This window comes from Canis aureus, chromosome 27 (assembly GCF_053574225.1).
Source record: "Canis aureus isolate CA01 chromosome 27, VMU_Caureus_v.1.0, whole genome shotgun sequence".
Lineage (NCBI taxonomy): Eukaryota > Metazoa > Chordata > Mammalia > Carnivora > Canidae > Canis > Canis aureus.
In genome coordinates, this window is record NC_135637.1 from 42406028 (window position 1) to 42429426 (window position 23399).

The 23399-nt window shown below is 37.4% G+C and overlaps 1 long non-coding RNA gene and 1 pseudogene across 1 annotated transcript in view; one reads left to right on the forward strand and one right to left on the reverse strand.

Moving 5' to 3' along the window:
• The window catches only part of LOC144299571 (uncharacterized), a 694273-nt gene that overhangs the window by 104308 nt on the left and 566566 nt on the right, over positions 1–23399 (reverse strand). The gene's annotated exons all lie outside the window — the stretch shown is intronic.
• Positions 7857–8637, forward strand: LOC144299615 (small ribosomal subunit protein eS4-like; annotated as a pseudogene).

Here is a 23399-nt window from a genome sequence, read left to right on the forward strand (position 1 = left end):
ATATTGTAAGAATAAAAATACCAGAATAATCGATCTTGTTGAGTCTATTTTAATCAACCAATAAGGGAATATAGGAAAGATTCTGACGTCTGTGAAATAAGGTACCTAAGGTGATTTACTTGGTGGTCCTTTAGGCATACGGATGTATAAATTTCCCTCACTGAGACGGATTCTATTTCATAAAGGTGCCAATAAGCAAACCACCTTCGTAGAGGGCCAATAAGCAAAATTAATACTGTTGAACTTGCGACCTATGCTATTTTCTGGAGGTCCATAGTAATTTGTGGTTCTGGTTTGAGTCAATATGTATGTAATCAAGGAAGATAAGTGATACCCAGCCCATTTTTTTTCCATAAGTAAATTAAATAATAAAAAAGAAATGCCTTTTGGCAACCCACTATTAGGAAGATGCTATTGGCAACGGCAAAAGAGCTTTAGAAAAATAACTGTACAATTAAACCTTATACCTGCAGTAGAAATACATGACTGAATGCCTTCTTAAAACCTTTGTGCTTTTACAGTAAATTCAGTTATCATAAAAATTAAAAAGACAAATGGAGCCAGTTTTCCAGGGTCTACACAGCAAAGAGGGCAATATATTTATGATGCTATATATCTCTGGGCTGGTGCATCCCACAAACAATACAGAACATCTTACAAAACAGACCCATACACATTTCGGGCCAGTCATTGGGAATTTAAAAGAGGCCCGCCTCCGATGTTACCCTGTGCCTAAAACAAACCCACAAAGAAGAGTAGCAATATTAAAAAAAAAAATGTAATATTTTTTTAAGTTATAGGAAAAAGAACCTTTATAATCTTTGTCCATGAAAAATGTACATGAACATCTGAGGAGATTCGAGGCTTGGATATTAGATTCCAGGTCAAACACTTCTGAATATGGATTTTTTTTACCTCAAGACGACAACTCTAATTTCACAAATGTAAGGTGGGGGGTTGTTAAATACCATTTTTCCCCTCTACGCTCGTTCCCATAAGATGTGTGAAACAGTTCCTCTGAATCTCATGCCAGATTGTGGCTCATAATACCTAGCAAAACTAACTAATGGCTTTCATTGACGGTCCTGGCTTGTTTGTCATCAAAATAATGTCTTGGGGGCACTTGCATGGCTCAGGGGGTTAAGCATCCGACTCTTGAGTTCAACTCAGGCCCTGACCTCAGGGCCAGAGCTCAGAGTCGGCTTCCCCCAGCCCCCTGCCCTCCGTGTTCTCTCTTTCAAATAAATAAATAAAATCTTAAAAAAAATACCAATGTCTTGAGACTCTAGGATTTTAAGGATGTTTTCAGGATTTTTAAATTCAGGTTTGGTATTTGTGGCATCCCTGCTTTCCTTTGTCGTCCCCATAATTCTAGTCCCCCTCTACAGCAGCTCTATCTAGGTCTTACTGGGAAATTTTCTTGAAAAGTTCCAGGGGCAAAAAAAAAGGGGGGGGGGACAAAATATTGGCATAACCATCCTAACACTGAGCAAGAAAGGAATAAGGGCTGCTTTTGACTCAAGATGTTTGTGCTGGGTGGGACTGAAGTAGGACGCTATCTCCTCCTTATGGGAAGTGATTAAGGGATTTTGATGATACTCATTTTCTCATTTGGGATTTGCTATTTTGGCAAGCCATATACGGGCACTGAAGTACAAGTAATTAGTGAAATTTGTATCTAGTAATCTGCATATAAAGCAGGTCTTCCTGTCCATTTTAATGAAATCAGTTGGGTTGTGCTTCTTATCCCACATTCTTACTAAATTCCGGGCACATTATTCCAGGATGACATTTTATTTTTTTTACTTAAAAAAAAAAAAAAGATTTGATTTATTTATTCACGAGAGACCCAGAGACAGAGGCAGAGACAGAAGCAGAGGGAGAAGCAGGCTCCCTGAGGGAAGCCCAATGAAGGACTCGATCCTGGGACTCCAGATCATGACCTGAGCCACCTGGGTGCCCCAGGATGACCACTTTGGCTCTGAGTTTCTAAATCTCATTAACATTTTATGTCCCACAATATTTTTTTCTTTTTTCTCTGGCCACTCTTGGTGGAAGCTAACCAATGATCATTGTTTTTCCCAGAAGGATTCAAGCAAGACATTTGACTGAAGACTTTAGGTTGAAAGATTTGTTTACCAGGCAGCACAATAAGCAATATAAGAGTGAAAAGTCAGCAACGTTCTATTTAAAAATCCTTCAGCTTACCAACTCTAGGCCATCACCAGCCACCTCTTTACAGGACCCTACTCCATCTGGGCTGCTAGAATTTTTCTCTCTAAAACCCTTCCAATGTTCCTACGCACATCAGTTTATCTTTTCACACCGCATCCTTCATAAATGTGTTCATAAAAGAAAGTGCCAGTAATGCTAGCCCCAAATGTTTAGTAGCACGGAAGAACTGGCAAAGATTTTAGAATTACAATGTAGTTTTGACCCCACGCCCCTAAAACACGTAGAAAGTATTAGAGACTTTAATCACTTTTTTGTAGAATTTTTTGCACTTTGCGATTCTCAGAACGGAAGGGAATAATTTTGGTCTGAGTTAATATGGCAGGTTTTCCAGTGGTCCCTCTGATTCCACATGTCCACGAGTGAACTACACCATTGCAAAAATTTCAGAAAGGATGTGGCCTCGTTGTGTCCATATGAAGATCCAGAAACAAAGAGGGCCTGGCCCATATCCCATCCATTGCACTGCAAAGATGCAAAAGACAGAGAGATGCTTTGAAACATTTAAAAGACAAAGTCATGCTAATAATACCATGGATGGGATTCACAAGGGAACTCTGGGAAGTAAGAGGTCGTTTCCTCTGGGGCTTAAAATTATGTTATTTTTTCTATTGAGGTCAAGTTCTGAACAGCAATAAAGCCTTTAATTCCACTTTCCCTTAACCAGGAGGTGAGAAAAGCTTTAACAACCTCAGGGACCTCCAGGAAGGCACTAATGAATGATAATTTATTCGCAACAGTCAGAAAGAGCAACCAACTCTGAGACCATGTGTTACAACTTCTGTAACTTTTGCAAAGGCGCAGGAAACAGTGGTGTTCATTTGTAGGTTAGGAATATTTAAAGTAACTTTTCATCTATGTTGGGTAAAGTCAACTTGTGCTGGAGGCTTCCCACAAGAGAATGTTAGCTACAAGACACACGTGAAATACGGATCTAAGCACTTTCACTTTCAGTCATGACCCAAGAACAGGCAAGGAATCAGTTTACTGTATTTTAGAACAAACAAAAAACAACAAAAACTATATATATATATATATATATATATATATATATATATATATATATATATATATTGAAAGTATCAGCACACTATTCACCCAGTATGGATTTATAAAACTTTGCTTCACTTGCATATGCTTGTCCAGTGGTTGGCTGTGTCTTTTGAGAGCTGTATGAGTGTTTCTCCGTAACACAATCACATTTCAATTTAAAAAATTTCTCCAGTGGAGTGTCTTAATTAAAAGCAGCTTTTCCTAAATAAATAAATAAATAAATAAATAATAATAAATAAATAATAAATAAAAGCAGCTTTTCCTGTGAATCTACACTAAAATAAATCTATTAAAAATGATTCACAGAACTCCTTACGTAGTCTACTCATGAAGAACTATGTCAAAATAGTTAAGATCACAACAGAGTATGGCCGTGTCTTTGTGTGTACTTGGATTTACATACAGTACGTCCACGTGTGCACACACATATAGTGTGTAGTATATGTGTAAACATCATATATGCACATAGGATGCATATAATTGTATCCTGTATTCTATAATACATAATTATACATGCATAATATGTGTGTATATTATATATATTATATAAAATATGTTATGTGCATATAATATATACTGATTTGTATTATGTATGTGTAATATGCACATGAGAATGAAATGAAACAGAAGATAGGGACTGATATCACTCATCATTAAAGGACGTTCTAAAGGAACATGCTCATCATCATTTCAGTAACTACTTAGGTTTTGCTGAGTTGTGACTTTAGGCTGAGAACGAGAGCTGCGTTACTAAGCAAATTCAGGAAAATTTGATCTAGGATATGTTTGGTAGAAAGATAACATGGCAGGCTAGAAAAAATATGGAAGGAAGAACTGAGCTTTTATTGTTTGTTTGGTTGGTTCTTTGGGTTGTTGTTTTGTTTTTTAATTTATTTTTTTCTTCTCACATATTTTTGAGATATAATTGATACCCTTTAGATTGTACTTGCTTTAAAGCTACCACGTGATACATGTTGACAGATGTATAACCCCTGAAACCATCACCAAATCAAGACACGGATTACATTCATTACCTCCATAGTTCTCATGGGCTCCTTTGAAATCCCTCCTTCTCTTTCTCTTCCATTTACTTACAGACCCACCCCCATCGACATCCCCAGACAGCCACCAACCCACCTCCTGTCACTGTGAAATTGTTTGCACTCTCTTGGAACTGTATATGAATGAAATTAGACAGTACGTTTTTGTAGCTTCGTTCACTTAATGGGATTATTTTAAAATTCATTAAATGTTATTCTGAATATCAAAAGTTCTTTTTTTTATTTCTGAGTAATATTCCATTGTATGGATATACCACTATTTGTTTATCTATCTACCTGATAAAAGGGTTTATACAATACAACTTTAATTTATCACAGTCAACTTTTTTTTTATAAATTTATTTTTATTGGTGTTCAATTTGCCAACATATAGAATAACACCCAGTGCTCATTCCATCAAGTGCCCCCCTCAGTGCCCATCACCCAGTCACCCCCGCCCCCCGCCCACCTCCCCTTCCACCACCCCTAGTTCGTTTCCCAGAGTTAGGAGTCTCTCATGTTCTGTCTCCCTTTCTAATATTTCCCCCTTATTTTTTCTCCTTTCCCCTTTATTCCCTTTCACTATTTTTTATATTCCCCAAATGAATGAGACCATATGATGTTTGTCCTTCTCCAATTGACTTATTTCACTCAGCATAATACCCTCCAGTTCCATCCATGTCAAAGCAAATGGTGGATATTTGTTGTTTCTAACGGCTGAGGAATATTCCATTATATACATAGACCACAGCTTCTTTATCCATTCATCTTTCAATGGACACCGAGGCTCCTTCCACAGTTTGGCTATTGTGGATATTGCTGCTAGAAACATCGGGGTGCGGGTGTCCCGGTGACCATAGTCAACTTCTGAGCGATATTTTACCATTTCACAGTATTACAGTACATTGTAATAATATACTTATAATTCCCCATTTCAGCATTTGTCATATTTTTTCACATATTTTACTTCTACATATTTTACCTGTACAAGAGCCACAGTGAATTTTTTATTATTTGTACTTCAAAGAGTCAATTATCAATTGAATAGATTTTTTTAAAAAAGAGAACAAGAAAATCTAACATACTTCCCACATATTTAAAATGTATGCTGCTGCTCATTCCTTTGTACAGATCCATAATTCTATATCTTCTATATTGTATTTTTTCTTCTACTTGAAAGGTATTTTTAAACATTTATTATTTTTAACATAGATCTGCTAGTGATGAGAAAGTCTTTAGTCATCTGCTTTTTTTATTATTATTATTTTTTTAAAGTAGGCTCCATGCCCAGTGTAGACCTGATGCATGGCTTGAACTTATGACCCTGAAATAAAGGTCAAGTGAGTCAGACTCTTAGGGGTTCTTGGGTAGCTCAGTTGGTTAAGCAGTCAACTCTTGATTTGGGGTCAGTTTGTGATCTCAGGGCCCTGAGATTGAACAATGTGTTGAGCTCTACACAGGGCATGGCACCTGCTTAGATTCTCTCTCTCTTTATCCCTTTGTCTCCCCCCAACACTCATGTTCTCTGTTTATTTCTCTCTAAACAAATAAATAAATACGTTTTATTTTTTTAAAGATTTTATTTATTCATTCATGAGAGACACAGAGAGAGAGGCAGAGACAAAGGCAGAGGGAGAAGCAGGCTCCATGCAGGGAACCCAACACGGGACTTGATCCCAGGAACGCAGGATCACGACCTGAGCTGAAGGCAGCACTAAACCACTCAGCCACCCAGGCTGCCCCAATACATAAGTTTTTTTTTTTTTTTTTAAAGAGTCAGATGCTTAACTGACTAAGCCACCCAATCACTCCTACTCTCCTTCATTTTTAAAAGATATTCTTAAGATTATAATCTGTAGATAGTTGTTTTGTGTTTTTCTTTAAGGATTTTATTTATTTTTATTTAATTTTTATTTTTTAGTATTTTAGAAAGGGAGAGACATGGAGAAGGGAGTGGCAGGGTAGAGGGAGAATGACAGAGAGAATCTCAAACAGGCTCTACCCCCAGTGTGGAACCCATTCTCATGACGCCAAAATCATGACTTGAGCTAAAATCAAAGAGTCAGACACTTAACAGACTAAACCACCCTGGCATCCCTTCTTTCAGGATTTTAAACATGTTTTTCCATTGTTCTCCAGCTCACATTAAGTCTGATGAGATATCTGTTGTGATTTTTATCTTTAACTGCTTTACTAAGATTGGTTTTAGGTTTATTTTTATCTTTGGTTTTGAGAAATTTCAGTATGATATGCCTTGTTGGAGTTTTGTTTCTCATGCTTCACATTTTTTGAGCTTCTTGAATGTATTGGTGTATAGTTTGCATCAAATTTGGAAAATTTGTAGACATTATTTCATAAAATATTTCTTCTGACACTCTTTTTTCATGTGTAACAACCACAGATGGCCACTTATTATTATCCTATAAGAGTTCACTGATATTCTCTTTATTGTGTCTATAGTCTTTTACCTCTCTGTTTCATTTTAGATAGTTTCAATTATTCTACCTTCAATTCTTCTGGACTTCTAATTTTTAGAGTGTTTGATTTTCTTTCAATCTCATCCAAAGTATTTTCTATTTCATATTTATCATGCTCATGCTTTCCTCTATCAACCTGTATATTCTATCATCTTGTACATTTTTTACTATTTTTTGAGTTCCAGTCTCTTACTTCTTTGAAAACCCATGTAAATAAAAACATGTAATAGTCCAAGGAATACCAGACATTTTGTGTTTTACCTTGCTGAATCATGGATGTTTTTATATTCCTCTAATTGCTCTTCAGTATTTTTCTAGAAAGCAAGCACATTACTTGGAACTAGTGTGATTCTTTCTAAAATGGCTTTTTGATCTGTTAAGTTGTGTCCAGAGCAGTGCTGTCTAGGACTATTTAACCCCATTATTAAGATAATATCTTTCAGAGTATTAATTATCCCCATTACTAGGATATCCTTCTTTTTTTGTTGTTTTTGTTTTTGTTTTGTTTTGTTTGTTTTCTTTTAGAGAGAGCAAGAGCAGGAAGGGGAGAGGGGGAGGGAGAGAGAGACAGAGACAGAGAGAAAGAAAGAGAAAGAAAGAAAGAAAGAAAGAAAGAAAGAAAGAAAGAAAGAAAGAGAGAAAATCTTAAGCAGACTCCATACTCAGTGTGAAGTCTGACGTGGGTCTTGATCTCATGACCTTGAGATCATGAGCTGAACTGAAATCAAGACTCAGATATTTAACAGACTGAGCCACCCAGGCATTCCCTAGGATATCCTTCTGAGTACTCTAACCTATGTAGAATTTTTTTTTTCTTCTCTGGAATTTACAGTTTTCTACTTTGGCCAGTTAGAACATGAATAATCCTTGGTCCTGTGTGAGCTATGTCAAGTTTTCCTCTACTCTCTTCAGGCTGTGTTTGCCCAGCCTCACGGAGTTTCTTCATAAGATTGTTCCTCAAAATTCAACTTAAGACTTAGAGGGGACTCCACCCTCTTTCCTCTTTTCTCAGGTACCAGAAGGAGGTGGTCTTCTTTTCATGCCTAGCACAGCCATGGCTCATGTTCCTAAGAAACTCTGATGTGTAGCAGCTCCAAAGCATGGGATGCTGAATAAACTGGTGTGTTTGTACCTCGTCCATATACTGGTCCCCATAAGCTAAGAGAATATCTCCCTCTTATTGTTTTCCTAGGGAACAGACTTAAGTATGCCCTAACATTAGATGAAGCAAAAATCTATATGCAGCATTTTGTTAGAATTGATGGCAAGTTAATATAACCCATCCTCCTGGTTTTATGGATGTCATAATCATTGTCAAGACTGGGATGAATTTCCAACTGATCTGTGACACCAAGGATTGCTATTCTGTTCATCACATTACATCTGAGGAGGCCAAGTATAAATTGTGCAAAGTGAGAAAGATCTTTGTGGGGACAAAAGGAACCCCTCATTGGCGGCCCATGATGCTTACACCATCCATTATCCTGATCCACTCATCCAGCGGAATGACACCATTCAGATTGATTTGGAGCCTGGAAAGATTACTGATTTCATCAAGATTGACACTGGCAATCTGTGTATGGTGACTAGACGTGCGAACGTGGGAAGAACTGGTGTGATCACCAACAGAGGAGACACCCTGGTTCTTTTGAGGTAGTTCATGCGAAAGATGCCAATGGCAACAGCTTTGCCAACTGGCTCTGCAACATTTTTGTTATTGGCAAAGGCAACAAACCATGGATTTCTCTTCCCCATGGAAAAGGTATCACCTTACCATTGCTGAAGAGAGAGACTGGCAGCCAGACAAAGGAGTGAGTAAAATGGTCTCTAGGTGACTTGATTGGAAGTCTTCATACTTAAAGACAATACAGAATAATTGAAAAAGAAAGAAAAAAAGACACTTGGAGGACTCCAAATCTCAGAAGCCATCACTTTGGGAAGCTCTTTTCTCTCTAGCCCTCTGTCTTTTGAACTCCAGCTGTCTTCTTAGCCACCTACTTCTGTCTCCTAAACTCAGAAATTGCCAGGCTGCACCTGGGTCACTCCCCAACAGGACAGCTTGGAAAGTTTCTCCAGACCACAGCTCCAGGCAGTGAGAATCAGTCTCGCGAATCCATTTTCTTTCTCACAGGAGTCCCTGTCCTCATCTCCACTGTATGAAAAGTACTATTTTACATATTTTATTTTATTTTATTTTTTTAGTATTTTCATGTAGGAGGGACAATTTAGTGTCTGTTCTACTCTACTGACTTGAAGCAGAAATCCCGCAGGGATATTTTAATTTTTCTAAGGAATTTTTATTGCTTTCCTGTAGGGACTGCAATGTAAGACTTTACATATCTTTCCATGAAATCTTCAGTAAAATAATCAGTAAATAACAAACCGTTCACAGTACATGTGTTTTGACAAAGTACAGAGACTCTTAGGCCTTCTTCAGTAACTAGGAAGTGGATATTACATGAAGTGGGCAAGAACTTTCCCTTATTGACCTGTACACCCCAGAATCTACAACTGTGTTTGTACATGGTGAATAGTAAGCTTTTCAGCTCTGATTTCTAAATAACTTTCATCAAGTTCTCTAATTTAGAATCATTAAGAAATGTTAAAGCTCTTCATGCCAACATTTGGTATAAATGTCAAGTTAATAAATGTACCCTGCCCCTGTCTCTCCAGACACTGCTCATTTCTTGATGTCACTAATAGTGAAGATCAAGAAGGAGAACTTCAGGGGCATCTGGATGGTTCGGTCAGTGAAGCGTCTGCCTTCAGCTCAAGTCACGATCTCAGGGTCCTGGGATTGAGTCCCCGTCAGGCTCCCTGCTCAGCGGGAAGCCTGCTTCTCCCTCTCCTCCTTATTTGGGCTCTCTCTTTCTCCCTCCCTCTCTCAAATAAATAAATAATATCTTTTTTTTTTTTAAAGGAGAATCTCATAGGTCTTCTGAGAAGCCTCTTTAGCTTTAGTCTGTCAGAAACATTGTGACAGCTACTGCTCATAGGGCTTCAGGGATAGAAAAGACTACTTTTATTTTAAGCTGTAGGGTCCCTGGGTGGCGCAGCGGTTTGGCGCCTGCCTTTGGCCCAGGGCGCGATCCTGGAGACCCGGGATCGAATTCCACGTCGGGCTCCCGGTGCATGGAGCCTGCTTCTCCCTCTGCCTGTGTCTCTGCCTCTCTCTCTTTCTCACTGTGTGTCTATCATAAATAAATAAAAAAAAAAATTAAAAAAAAAAAAAAAAAAGATTAAAAAAAAAAAAAAAAAGCTGTATAGAGAGAAGGCTTCAAAATACACCATTTACAAAATTCCATGACCTTGTGACATTCTAAATCACAACACCATCACTTAGAAAATGTGTTTGACGTGAGTTATAAAAATACTCGTACTCGTACCTAGTAAATACGGTCCCTGGATTTATTTTAAGAGGGCAATAGTATCATAGGATCGATAATAATTCAAAAAATTAAAATGATAGAATTTATAACAGAACACTACCCCACTATTAAAACTATATTGTAACTTCTTTGTAGGTTACTTGTAAGAAGACTATGATTACTAAATTAAATAAAATGTATAAAAAATGAAAACAAATGCATGATACTATGGTAAAATGTGTGTACACATCAATGCAAAGTAGAAAAGAGTGCAGAATAATGAAAACGGCTGATTTGTTAAGGTGGGGAGATGGTGAATAGTCCTTTATACAAAATACAAATTTAGAGAAAGAGCTGCTATAAAATAAAGGCTATGTGGACCTCCAAGATCTATTTTAAGGCTAGGTTTAATTGGGATCACAGTTGCAGATGTGGAAAATCACTTTTCACTCCTTAAAAATCTTTCTCATGTGCTTTATGTCTGGAATTAAATATCAAGTTTTTTTCTAGACTATGTGAAACCATTCACATTTGTAACCCAAGGGGCCTTGTAATTTGCATCTGTGCTTGTGGCATAAAAACACTCATCATTTGTTACTACTTCGTACAGTTAGTTCCTGGGGGCTTTGAGACCCTGTTCCTGTGTTCCTATCCCAGCTTCCTCTAGTCTGGATCCTGACAGTAGTTTCAGCATTGCTCAATGCAAGTGCAGAAAACAAGGGTGACTAGCCAAGCTTCACCACTGCTCACACGAGCAGACTGCTGCAGTGACAGAATTAGGACTAATTTAAATGAAATGTGTGCCTCGTCTCATGTGAAGGGAGTGTAAGCCTTACTGACATTGTGACAGTTACAATTATCTAAGGGAGTGAGCAGCATTAGACTGCCAAGCTAGATCTTAAAAATAGAAGCACATTCTACCAATCAACAAGGAGCCCAAACAGATGTACACACACACACTCACACACACATACATGCATGCACACGCACACAGAAGCACATGTACATGCATTCATGTATGCACACACAGGCATGCATGCACACAGGTGCACATTCACACACTACACGCATGCATGAACACGGATGCACATTCGCACACACACATGCGTGCACACAGATGCACATTCACGCACTTACATGCATGCATGCACACGGATGCACATGCACACATGCATACATGCACACAGATGCACGTGCACACACATTCATGCACGCACATGCACACACATGCATGAACACAGATGCACATGCACACACAATACATCTCGGCTGTGGGACACATATACACACAGCACATCTATCGGTAAGAGGAAAATAAACAGCCCTAATGGCTACATTAACGTCTCTAAGAATATCTAAGACTCTAAAATGAAAATCAGTTCCCACATGATCAAGTTATGAGAGAAATATGCCACTTTTGCATTTATCTTCTAAACCAGAACATAAAGCAAACAGACCGAATGATAATACACTGGGACGCTCCTAAATTATACACACACACACACACATGCACACACATGCAAACAATAAAGGGACAGTGGCAGAGCCTAGAGGTTAAAATAACTCTCTTTCCAATAAAAAATTGCACATGGTAATTTAACAGTCTTTGGCAAAACTCACTGAACACAATCCAGCTAGAAAAGTATTACACAATTCAGCAAAGGATACTCAACACTCAACTAAGAAAACTCCATTTATATTGATACTTGATGTCTGGAAAATTTGTAAATATCTTAATGTGAATTATGCTATATATACCGATATCATATGTGTATGTATGTGTGTGTGTATTTATAAATACACACACACACACACACACACACACATACATCCTGAAAAAAGACTTTATACTCCAACAGTGCATGAATGATATCCCCACGCACCCTGTTTTTTTCTTAACATTGAGATCCCCCGGCCTTCTGTTCCTAATGAAAGGAACTTCTGTTCCTTTGAAGTCAGCAATATAAATATATATTTCCACCAAAATCCTTCAGAGTTATAAAAGGTTGAATAAGTTCAGAATTCTGAGCAGTTGCCAAGGACATACCCTTTAACGCAGTTGTACCGTTACCATGTAATACAGCATCCTAGGAATACTAAAGCTAATGCCGTACTCTTAATGCGTATGGAAGATAATAGAATTTGAGAAAGCTTTTGATGCACATTTAGTTGGTTTTCAGGTGAATGCTAATTCTTGTTTTTATAGCAGGTTAAAGATTGACAAAATTACAGAAGACAAATAGAGGTGATCAGCATCACAGAATGGCTAAGGGAGATCTCAGGCCAAACTTCACCAGGCCAGCAGAGCACACGTCTTCTTGGCTGCAAGCATGTCCTTTGAACATGCCCTAAAAATAATCAACTCCACCAACAAATATCTGGAGCGGACATTACATGCTGAGCATCTTCTTCGGGGCATACAGCAATGAGCGTTTGGGTGCCAAAATCAGCAATGTGTCTGGTATAACATCTTTAGGCCTATTTGCTTCTTGTTCAGATAAAAAATGTTGACGGGTTACTGTTATTTCCTGTGTTGATCATTTGGAAACTGCTTTTCATTTTAGATTTTTATTTTTTTATTTTTTAAATAATAAATTTATTTTTCATTGGTGTTTAATTTGCCAACATACAGAATAACACCCAGTGCTCATCCCGTCAAGTGCCCCCCTCAGTGCCCGCCACCCAGTCACCCCCACCCCCGCCCTCCTCCCCTTCCACCACCCCTAGTTCGTTTCCCAGAGTCAGGAGTCTTTATGTTCTGTCTCCCTTTCTGATATTTCCCACACATTTCTTCTCTCTTCCCTTAAATTCCCTTTCACTATTATTTATATTCCCCAAATGAATGAGAACATATAATGTTTGTCCTTCTCCGAGAAACTGCTTTTCATTTTAGATTTTTAAAGATATTAACGTACTTACGAGGTACCTTCAGCAGGGACTCCTAGGTTTGTTCCATGATAGCTGTATGATCTTGTATGGGTTATACTTAAAACTTGTATTTCCATTATTTTTTTTCCATTATTTTTTATATAAGTCTTTCATAGATATGTTGAGGACAGTAAATATATATCTATATCCATATATATACATAAATATGTATGTATATGCTGATAAATACATACTTGTATATCATAAGTGCATAAGAAAACATAGCTACTGTATTTTTCCTATTATTAGGATCCAATGGAGCCATAGACATATGAACTAGCCATAAAAGCCATTGTGGGGCAGCGCAGGTGGCTCAGCAGTTTAGCAGTGTCTTCAGCCCAGGGCCTGATACTGGGGGCCCAGGATCGAGTCCCACGTCAGGCTCCTTGCATGGAGCCTGCTTCACCCTCTGGCTGTGTCTCTGCTTCTCTCTCTCTGTCTTTCAAATAACTAACTAACTAACTAACTAACTAACTAACTAACTAACTAAATAACTAACTAACTAACTAACTAACTAAATAAATAAATAATAACAAACCAACATGTGTGGAAAGTGTTTCACAGCAGCCAAGGGAGTGCATGGCAGCCAGAGGAACTTCATAGGGACAAGGTGGGTGGAGGGATGGCGAGTGATGGTGAAAGAGGACTTCCCTGAGGAGGTGACTGAAGACTGAACACTCAGGTAACTAGAAGCTAGTGAGCAAAATGGAGAGGGAGAGAGAGAGGAGAGGGAAAGGGAAAGGGAGAAGAATTCTTGTGGAAAAAAGAAGGGCGAGAACCCACGTGGCCAAGTCTCCTGCTTATGTGACACATGGTTGACAGGAGGCTCAGGGGATTGGGTTGCAAGGTGAGTCTGGCTGGAAAACCACCATGCAGTACATATAAAAGGAAAATGTATAGGAAAAATAAGATATGTCATGAATTATGTGGGGACTTAAATAACTTGGCCATTAGCACCCCAGGGATCCCTAAATGACTAACGCTGGCTTTGCTGTCAGTTCCGGGTCTCGAAATCCACATTTTCTGGAGTGTCGTTGTCCTTTGGTTGAAGTGGAATGTACATGATGATTCTGTCTCCCCCAGTCGTTCCTTTCATCCCTGACTGCACCAGGGAGCTGCTAGACTGCACAAAGCACTAGGTTCCTCCCAACTGAGCACTCTCCTAGCCCTGTCATCATCTTTCCAAAATTATCCAAAATTATGGGAACTCTGTGTCAAGAACTCACTAAATTACTAATATCCATATTCGATAAATCAAAATAAAAGTGCTAAAAAGCTAGAAAATGGAAAATATTCATTACTTTCAAAGAAAGAAATCCAAATATCAGATCTAGCCTTAAAATCAATCCCGATATCAGCCCTAGAACTGTTAGTTTCAGGGATATTGAAAATTGTCTGGAAAGACACACACTTAAAACTTGCACAGCTGCATTAAACATAAGTTACTACAGACTGAACTCATTTATCTCTCTCTTTTTAAAAGATTTTAGTTATTTATTCATGAGAGACAGAGAGAGAGGCAGAGACACCGGCAGAGAGAGAAGTAGGCTCCTTGCAGGGAGCCTGATGTGGGACTTGATCCCGGGACCCCGGGATCATGCTCTAAGCCGAAGAGAGATGCTCGTCCACTGAGCCACCCAATGGTCCCTGAACTCATTTATTTCTTAAACAGGGTCAAGAGATTAGGAGATGAGTACATAATGGGCCTTAGGTATATGATATTCATAGTGGTGTATTTATCATAAAGGTATTTGACAAACTCTTGCAGAAACATGATATCTATATAGGCACATGTTGGCTGATAATAAGGACATCTGGACCGATAATTTTCAGAAGGATAATTTGCAAGGTACCTAAAATAGGCCATAATTTCCATCTGCAGAGCACTCTTTCATTGGCTATTTACTACATGTATCTCCTCAGACTAGTTCTTATTACCTATGACCTGAATTAAAGTTCAGAAAGCAAATTAATCACATATATGAATGTATTTTCATCAATTATTTTTTAGAAAACCTCAATGCAGGGGTGCCTGGGTGCCTCAGTCTGTTGAGTATCCAACTCTTGGTTTCCACTTGGGTCATGATCTTGGGGTCATGATCTAAGGATCCTGAGATCAAGCTCCACAACAAGCTTGATCCCTACTTCCCCCATCCCTACTTCCACTCACAAGCTCTCTCTTTATAAAATAAATAAATAAAAATCTTCATTAAAAAAATAAAATATAAATGCCTTAAATGATAAAATCAGGTTCCTACCAAATGAACTAGGGTGAAACACTGATAAAAATAAACATAGAATATAGACAAATATAATGTTCCACACTCAGCTCAAGTGAATCAGCTCAGAGTAAGGGAATCCAGGATTAATAACTATGCCTGTGAAGTGAGAGTGGGGATTCAAGTTGAAATTTTAGTAATAGTAAATGAGTTGACTATGTATATAACAGAGGAAAATCATATATGCTAAAGGAGTATTTACAATAAGGGTAGAGATATTTAATAATAATAATAATGCAAATATAATAATAATAATAATAATAATAATAATAATAATGCCTAACACATAAAAGCTATAGTAAAATTCACGGCAATCACTTTATAACATAAGTACAATCATTATCCCCATTTTAGGTAAGAAAACAGGCACAGAAAGGTTAAATTAAGCCCAAGTCACATAGCTAATCAGCAACGGAGCAATTTGACTGCAAAGTTACTGCTCTTTAGCAAAACATTACATTTTTAAAGGTAAAAGGACCGTTCAGAAATGACCGGTTGTGGTAATAACAAGAGTGCATGAGAAATCCATACTTGAAAGGGAGACACGACTTATGGAAGATACAAATGAAATACATAACTGACTTCAAACTCTGAATAACTCTCTTGGGAAAGAGGCTGGGTTGTTTCTACATCTCCAAGGGAATAATAGGAAATCACAAAGACATAGTTTTTAACACAAGTTCAAAAAAAGACTTCATCACGCAATTACTGCCTAAGATGGATTTTGGTTAATGATATACACAACGGACAAATTATAGGGCCCAAGGGACTAAGTGCAGATAAATCCATCTTCAATCACAGTGTCAATATTTTTGTATGACAGTTGATGTTTGTGAACATCTGGATTTGCCCATTGTTTGCCCCTAAATGGGCAGAGATTGGTGTCCATCCAGTGTGGATCTGAAACCCCAGCAAGCAATCCATTTCAAAGGGGCATTCATGCACTCAGAAAAGCCAGTTTTTGTGCTTTGAGGGTAACATTTGCATATATCTACGCATAATTTTACTTGATGTACTTTCGGTTCAGCTAATGAAGGTAAGGAAGCTATACTCTTTTCTTTCTTTAAAAAAAATACTAACAAAATTTAAAAATAAAATAAAATAAATAAAAAAATTACTGAGCAGAACATTCCTTATTATATGTCATATCTTATGCTATCAAGTTGGCATCATTTCCCTTAAAAAAAGAAAATTCTTACTTATTCTCTGTATGTCCCTCTTTCCTTCAGTCTGCTGTGGTTAGTAACACACTGAGGCTGCCCAGTTTGTTCTAAATACCTGGGTAATTAACTATCCACCTTACATTTACCTACGAGTTTGACATAAACTAGATATTAACAGACTCACAAGTTAGTGCAATGAGGTTGGTTACTTCTGAGCACTTTCTTAGGCACAATTATTTCTTTTTGTTTCTGTTAGCCTTTTCAATTGAAATTTTTTTTAAGATTTTATTTATTTATTCATAAAAGATAGAGAGGAGAGAGATAGAGGCAGAGACACAGGCAGAGGGAGAAGCAGACTCCATGCAGGGAGCCCGATGTGCGACTCGATCCCGGGACTCCAGGATCATGCCCTGGGCTGAAGGAGGCACTAAACCACTGAGCCACCCAGGGATTCCCATTTCTATTGAATTTATTTAGATACATTTTAAATTAATTTTATTATAGCAGCATTATCTGAATAAAGTATGCATATCCATATTCTACTATGATGTGCCCTCAAAGTCTTAGGTTTGCTTTTTCGTAGTAAGGAGACAACATATTCAAGTAAATGAAAATCTATCTGATTGCTTATAGAAACAAAGTGAGCTCTCAGGGCCCCTGGGTGACTCTGGCAGTTAAGTATCTGACTCTTGGTTTCAGCTCAGGTTGTGATCTCAGGGTCCTGGAATCAAGCCCCACATCAGGCTCCAGACTCAGTGGGGAGTCAGCTTGTCCCTCTCCCTCTGTTCCTTCCCTTGATCACATCACTCTCTCTAAGAAATAAATCAATTAAATATTTAAAATAAATGAAGTGAGCTCCCTTCAAACATGAAATGAAACATGTATCTTTTAGTTTACTCCAAATTGAGTTGGGCCATCTTAAAACATGTTCCCACCCATCAAGGCCTTCCAAAAAAAAAAAATATATATATATATATATATTTTTTTTTTTGAAACATTCAAATTGGACTCCAGAAGCTTTGAAGAAAAAAGTATCAATGGGAAACATAGAGGAGATTTAAAAATGCATTAAACAAAAACTTCAGACAAATTCTCTTTAGATGACTTCCTTTTTCCAAAAGTTCCCCACTCTTAACAGGAAGAACAGTCTCCAATTCCCCTTATTGCCAATGATGCAGTTCCTTTATGGGCATGTTGTCCACCAATTCAAATTATTTTCTCTCTGCTCATCCATACCACTCACCCACCCTGTGATGAATATGTATCTCTACCTTCATTAACCTTGCTCACTGCCCTACTGCCTGGAAATCCTGATGGACAGAGTTCTTTACCCTGAAAACCTCTGTAAAGAGGTATTTGCAAGTTACCACTAAGAACTCAGCTATTTTCATAACCTGAAAACAGCTGTGACATTACTACTGTCTGTGATGCACAAAGCAGTACCTGCCAAACCATACTGGCTAAAGTTTCTGAGAGGTAGGGCTTATTCTGTAACAGGCCAAAATATCACGAGAGTTGATAACTTAAAAAAAAAAAAAAAAAAAAAAAGGAAAAAATCACTTCAAATAAAGGTTCTTTGGGAAACCCTGTCTGTCAGGAATATTTCTTTTGTCATAAATTTTCCATTCTTCCCAGAGACTCGTAAGAAATATTATAATTAGCTACCAAGTTTTAGAGTGTGTTTGCTTGTTTTTCCATTTTGTTTCTTTTTTTTTTTTTTACATAGTTATTCATTTTGCTCAACATTTTGGATTCATGAATGATCTTTTCTTCCCTCCTAAGCTATTAAAAAAAAAAAAGAATAAACACACAGCACAGGCATGAAGAAGGCATATTTCAATAAAAAAACACAATATCATATTAATCTTGAACATTGCTGTGATTTCCATATGTCCAAGACTATTACTCAAACGTAAGAGGCATTACAGACACAATGCTAGGGTTAAGACACTTCAAAAACAATGGGGAAAGACTAGACAATATAAATAGAAAAAAAAATCTAATTAAGCCAAATGCTAACAAGCAGCATAACTCCAAAGCAATACAAATTTAATGAGATCAAAGACTGTCTATATCAAGACTGCAGATCAAGCAAAGCATTGAAAAATTTTTCATGTGAGATAAGCCTTGAAGAATGAATATGACTTATGGAGGCAGGAATCAGAGGAACTATGTCTCAGAAGAGAGAAACACAATTCACCAATTACATTCTGATAATGATTGGAATTCAGGGTGTCACTTAAAAATATATTTGCAATTTCCTAAGGCTTTGATAAGATCCTGAAATGATAATAATGAACATATGTGAGGAGGAGAGCCCAGAAATACAAAGGTGAGTATGAAAAAGAATTTGTTCTCTAAAAAAAATCAATCATCTATTTTCTGAAAATTATTCAATAAAGGATCTATTTTCTTAAAATGGTTCAGCAATAACTTATGATTACCTGCATGAATTTTGCATACAGCAATTTTTTAATAATCAGGAATAATTTGTTTCTTTGGTCATCCAGCAGACTTAGCTGATCAAGTCAATTTTGCTATTTATTGGTCCCTTAATATTTAAGTATAACAATGGGAATATCGGACAGGTATTAATAAATTCCGCACTAAATACTGACATTTATTATTTAGCTCAATCTTTCCAGTATTCCCAGAGCTAATTTCATTATTCTCATTTTACAGACAACAGAAACACGGACTCCCATCAATTTGAGTAATTTGGTCCCAAGTCACATGGCTACTATGTCAGTCAGTAGAGTTAGGGAAGAACAGCCGGTCTGATTTTAAAATTCAGACTGAATAATCAGACTATGAATTAAGCTCTCCTGACCAGGCAAAAATTAAACAAAATGTGACCAATAAAAAGCCCATTTAAATATATGCTGAAACCAATTTAAGTTTTTTAAATAGTAAGACTTGATATATCAAATCTTGTTAAAATTTTGGGTTGCTGTTATCACAACCGTTATCTTAGGTAGTTCTCACCTTGGAATAATCAGACAAGAACAAAAGTATAATCGGGCAGTTCTTACACTGATCTTATTATTTCTGACACGATAAATTCAGTTTCTATCCCTGAACCCCTATCTATGATGGTTCAGTTCTATATCAAGGTTGAAATGAGATGGAGATTGAATACTAATGTAAAAACACTTCTCACAAAGGAGAAATTTTGAAAAGATCCTGATATTAAATAATTAATAAAGAACGGGCCCTGTGCTTGGGGAGTATCTCTTGATTTTATAATCATGGGCTAGGACGGAATAGAAGTCAGCAAAGCATTTGTCCTGAAAACAAATCTAGTGTTCTTGGAATAACCGGGTATGAGTAGGAACAGTAACCCAGGGGCACACCTTGCTCAATTCAGGTTCTATCTCTGAACTCATCTCAGCTAAAGAGCCTGGATTGATTGTTAATCTCACTAAATTCTATTATAATAACATCTGCAGTTCATGTTAATATAATTCTTAGTTATAATGTAACTGGAAGGAAACACTGTTAATGCTGTTAATGCTGGCTAGTGTTGAGCATCCGGGCTGATTCCAGATAGGAAAAATGATATTTATTTTGGTTAAATCAAATCCCTTTGTGGGGGGACTGCTCCCCTCAACACATCTCTACAATCCTCTGCCTTCTCCCCATACCCTATATAAAGGGAGATAATAAAATTTAGAGCAAATGCTCTACAGCGTTCCACAAAGAAAGTAGCAAAAAACGCGATCTACGCAAGTGTCCCTGGAGGTCTAGAGAGTGAGGATGTAGGAAGAAGGGACCTGGAAAATGGGAAGAAGAAGAGGAATAAGGGAGGGCATGAAAGGTGGAGCCCTGGGGATATGCCCATAGTCAATGCTCTAGAGGGCCTTTTACCAACAATCTAGATGGAATCACATAAAGTTGCAGATATTAGATTATATTTTGACCTACAAAACTAGCAATTTCAGATGCCTTGAACTAATAAATTGACATGTAATGTTAGATTTGCTATAATTAATTCACATACCTTTAGGAGATTATGGCATCTGTTTACAATTTGCAAAACTTAATGACCTTTTAAGAAATTGAAAGGAGGTAAGGGCTTCTGATAAATGGGGAATAGAAGTTTGATATATACAAATACATATTATGTATATTTATACTTAATTCATATTTACATAATATATATTTGTAAGATGTTATATCTTATATAACATAAGATATAACATATATAACATATCTTATATAACATATATTTATCTTATATCAGTATATAAGATATATCTAATGTGTAGTGACTAACATATAAATAGCATATTTAGTTTTAAAAACGATGAAGTGGACACACATTTACCACCTCTGCTTAAAACCACAAAATGCCTTACTTGAATATTAATTAAAAATTGACTCTAGATAGTGTCAGGCCTGAGGCGCCTCTGATTTAAAATAACAAGGCACATCTCAAGCTGTGGTTTGCGGTAGAGGCTTATTTCTAAAATCCCCTCTGGAATTTCTTTTCCTCTGCAGCTTGACAGAGGGGCGGAAAGATTTGGAAGAACAGCTCTGTGTCCTCTGCTCACACCCAATGCCGTCTACACTGCCTGTAATGGAGAGCAGGCTTGGAAACACGCTCCAGCTGAGCCCTGGCTGGAGGTGGGCAGCAAGGGGCAGTGCAGGCGAGAGGCTCTACTCCCCCCAACACCAGGGGACCCCACTGCTGCTTTCTGCCAAGTCAGGTAAATAAAAAGGCAAAACTTGAGACATGTAGGTACTTCATGAGGGCAAAATATGGCAAAAAAAAAAAAATCATCAGGTATCTATTATTGAGAAAATAAACTTGAAATATGCTTTGAAAAGAATAGTTTCCGAGGGAAAACATGAGAGGTAATATATTATTTATATCTGGTTTTGTACTTCTCTTTCTCCCTTGCATTTCTCACTAGACAAAGCTCAGGAAATTCAAAATAAATCTGGTTTCCGATTGATTAGTAGGGGAGATTCAGTGTTCCCATATCACTGTTTGGGTAATAAATTAATCATATTAATAGATATGAAATTGGCTAACTTTATTAATTCATAGAAGATAAATTCTGGTACATATATGAGCTATCTTTCTTTTATATATATGAGCTAACTTAATTGATCATCCAGCAATCGTGTGAGGAAGGTACTGTGATTATGGCCATTATACACGTAAGGACACAAGCTCGAAAAGACGTAGACGCAGTCACAGGGATAAGAAGTGCTGGAGTGGGTTTCTGTCCCAAGCATGGGGGGCCCTAGAGTTCTTCTGGGAACCGTTGTACTTTATAGCCTCTTCCTGTAGCACTTCCACGAGCCCTGCTAATTAATGTATGTGCTGGGCTTTCTGACACATATACACGTTAAATTGAAATACTAAAATTATGAGCCCTAGAACTACAACAAGCAACAAACTGTCATCTCCCTATTTATATCTCACAGGGAATAGTCTACATGTACATATGTACCAGGTATACGTGTGTGCATGTGTGCATGAGTTTATACACTTTAGCATGTATATAGGTATATACTCGCATATAAATGAAAACTACGCACATAAACCACTTACATCTGCATGTTCGGTTCACCACACACCCATTCATGTATGTATGCAAAGAGAGTAGACAACTAATTTAAATATTCTCCAAAAAACTTTGCAACCCTCCCAGAAATGCAGAACCCATCTGAAAATTCGTCATGATGGTTTTTGTTTGTTTGCTTGTTTGCAAAGAGGTCTTGTTGCTTTTCAGGTTTCAGAATCTGTGTAAGAATGACCTGGGCTTGATTATATAGCTCACTCCATAACGCCTGCAGAGTAATTCATAGTTTTCAGTATTTTTTAAGATTATTTTTCACCATCGTGTTTCTCCCACACCTATGTGTGATTTGGAAGTTTTTGAGAAACGTTTATAGGAAGAGTCAGTGTATGGGACCCTGAAGAAATTGAAAGAATTTAAAGTATGGAAATATTTGAAACATGAGAGGAAACATGCTGTGAGCATGTTGTCTGCCTTGTGTGTCCTCAGCATCACTTCCCACTTGATCTCTCCCCAGAGCCCTGATTTATGTGTGGGTATCTGTAAATGTTGGGAGAGGAAAGTATCCTACAGCTCCATGTAGGAGAAAATGATAAATGATGCTCAGCTCTTCGGTGTGGGCAGTTCTGCTGTCACAGGGACTGTCCAGGGCGTGCATGTGATCCCAATCCAATCAGATGCATCTGGGGCTTCCACTAGAAAACAGCAGTCTACCTTGATTCTGTGCTGGAAAATTCGGTGAGCAAATATGACTCCTGAACCTAACACTCCCATTTCTCTACGTGTAAGAATGCAGCCTGAAGTCAAAGTAAGTTCCCAGAAAAGGGATAAGCAAGAACACCGCAGAGAGTTAGAGTTAGAGCCCAAATCAAGCATTTCTGACTACCCAAATTCTCCATCTTTGTACTCGTGTGGCTCAATGCATTTCTCCAATTGTTTAAATCTATTTGGTGGGTCTTATGTTATTTGCAACCAAAACCATCATCAATGTTAAAGGAAACATCAAGAATATTGAAGATTCAATATTTGAAATGATTAAGAAAAGAAGTTGTTTTCATTTAAATACCAAGTAATCCTAGTATTATTCATATTCAATGCAAAAAAAATAACTTCAGCTGTGCATTTTAAAAAATGTGTCCCACTTGAGGTATGATTGACATATAATACTGTGTAAGCCTCATGTGTACAATATGATCATTTGATATTTATACATAATCAAAACTGAGTACCATTATAAGGTTATTAACAATGTATTTTAAAGGGCAATTTAATGTTTTTAATATCCAAGAATTTCAGCCTTGAAATAATAGTTAATGGAGCAAATGTTA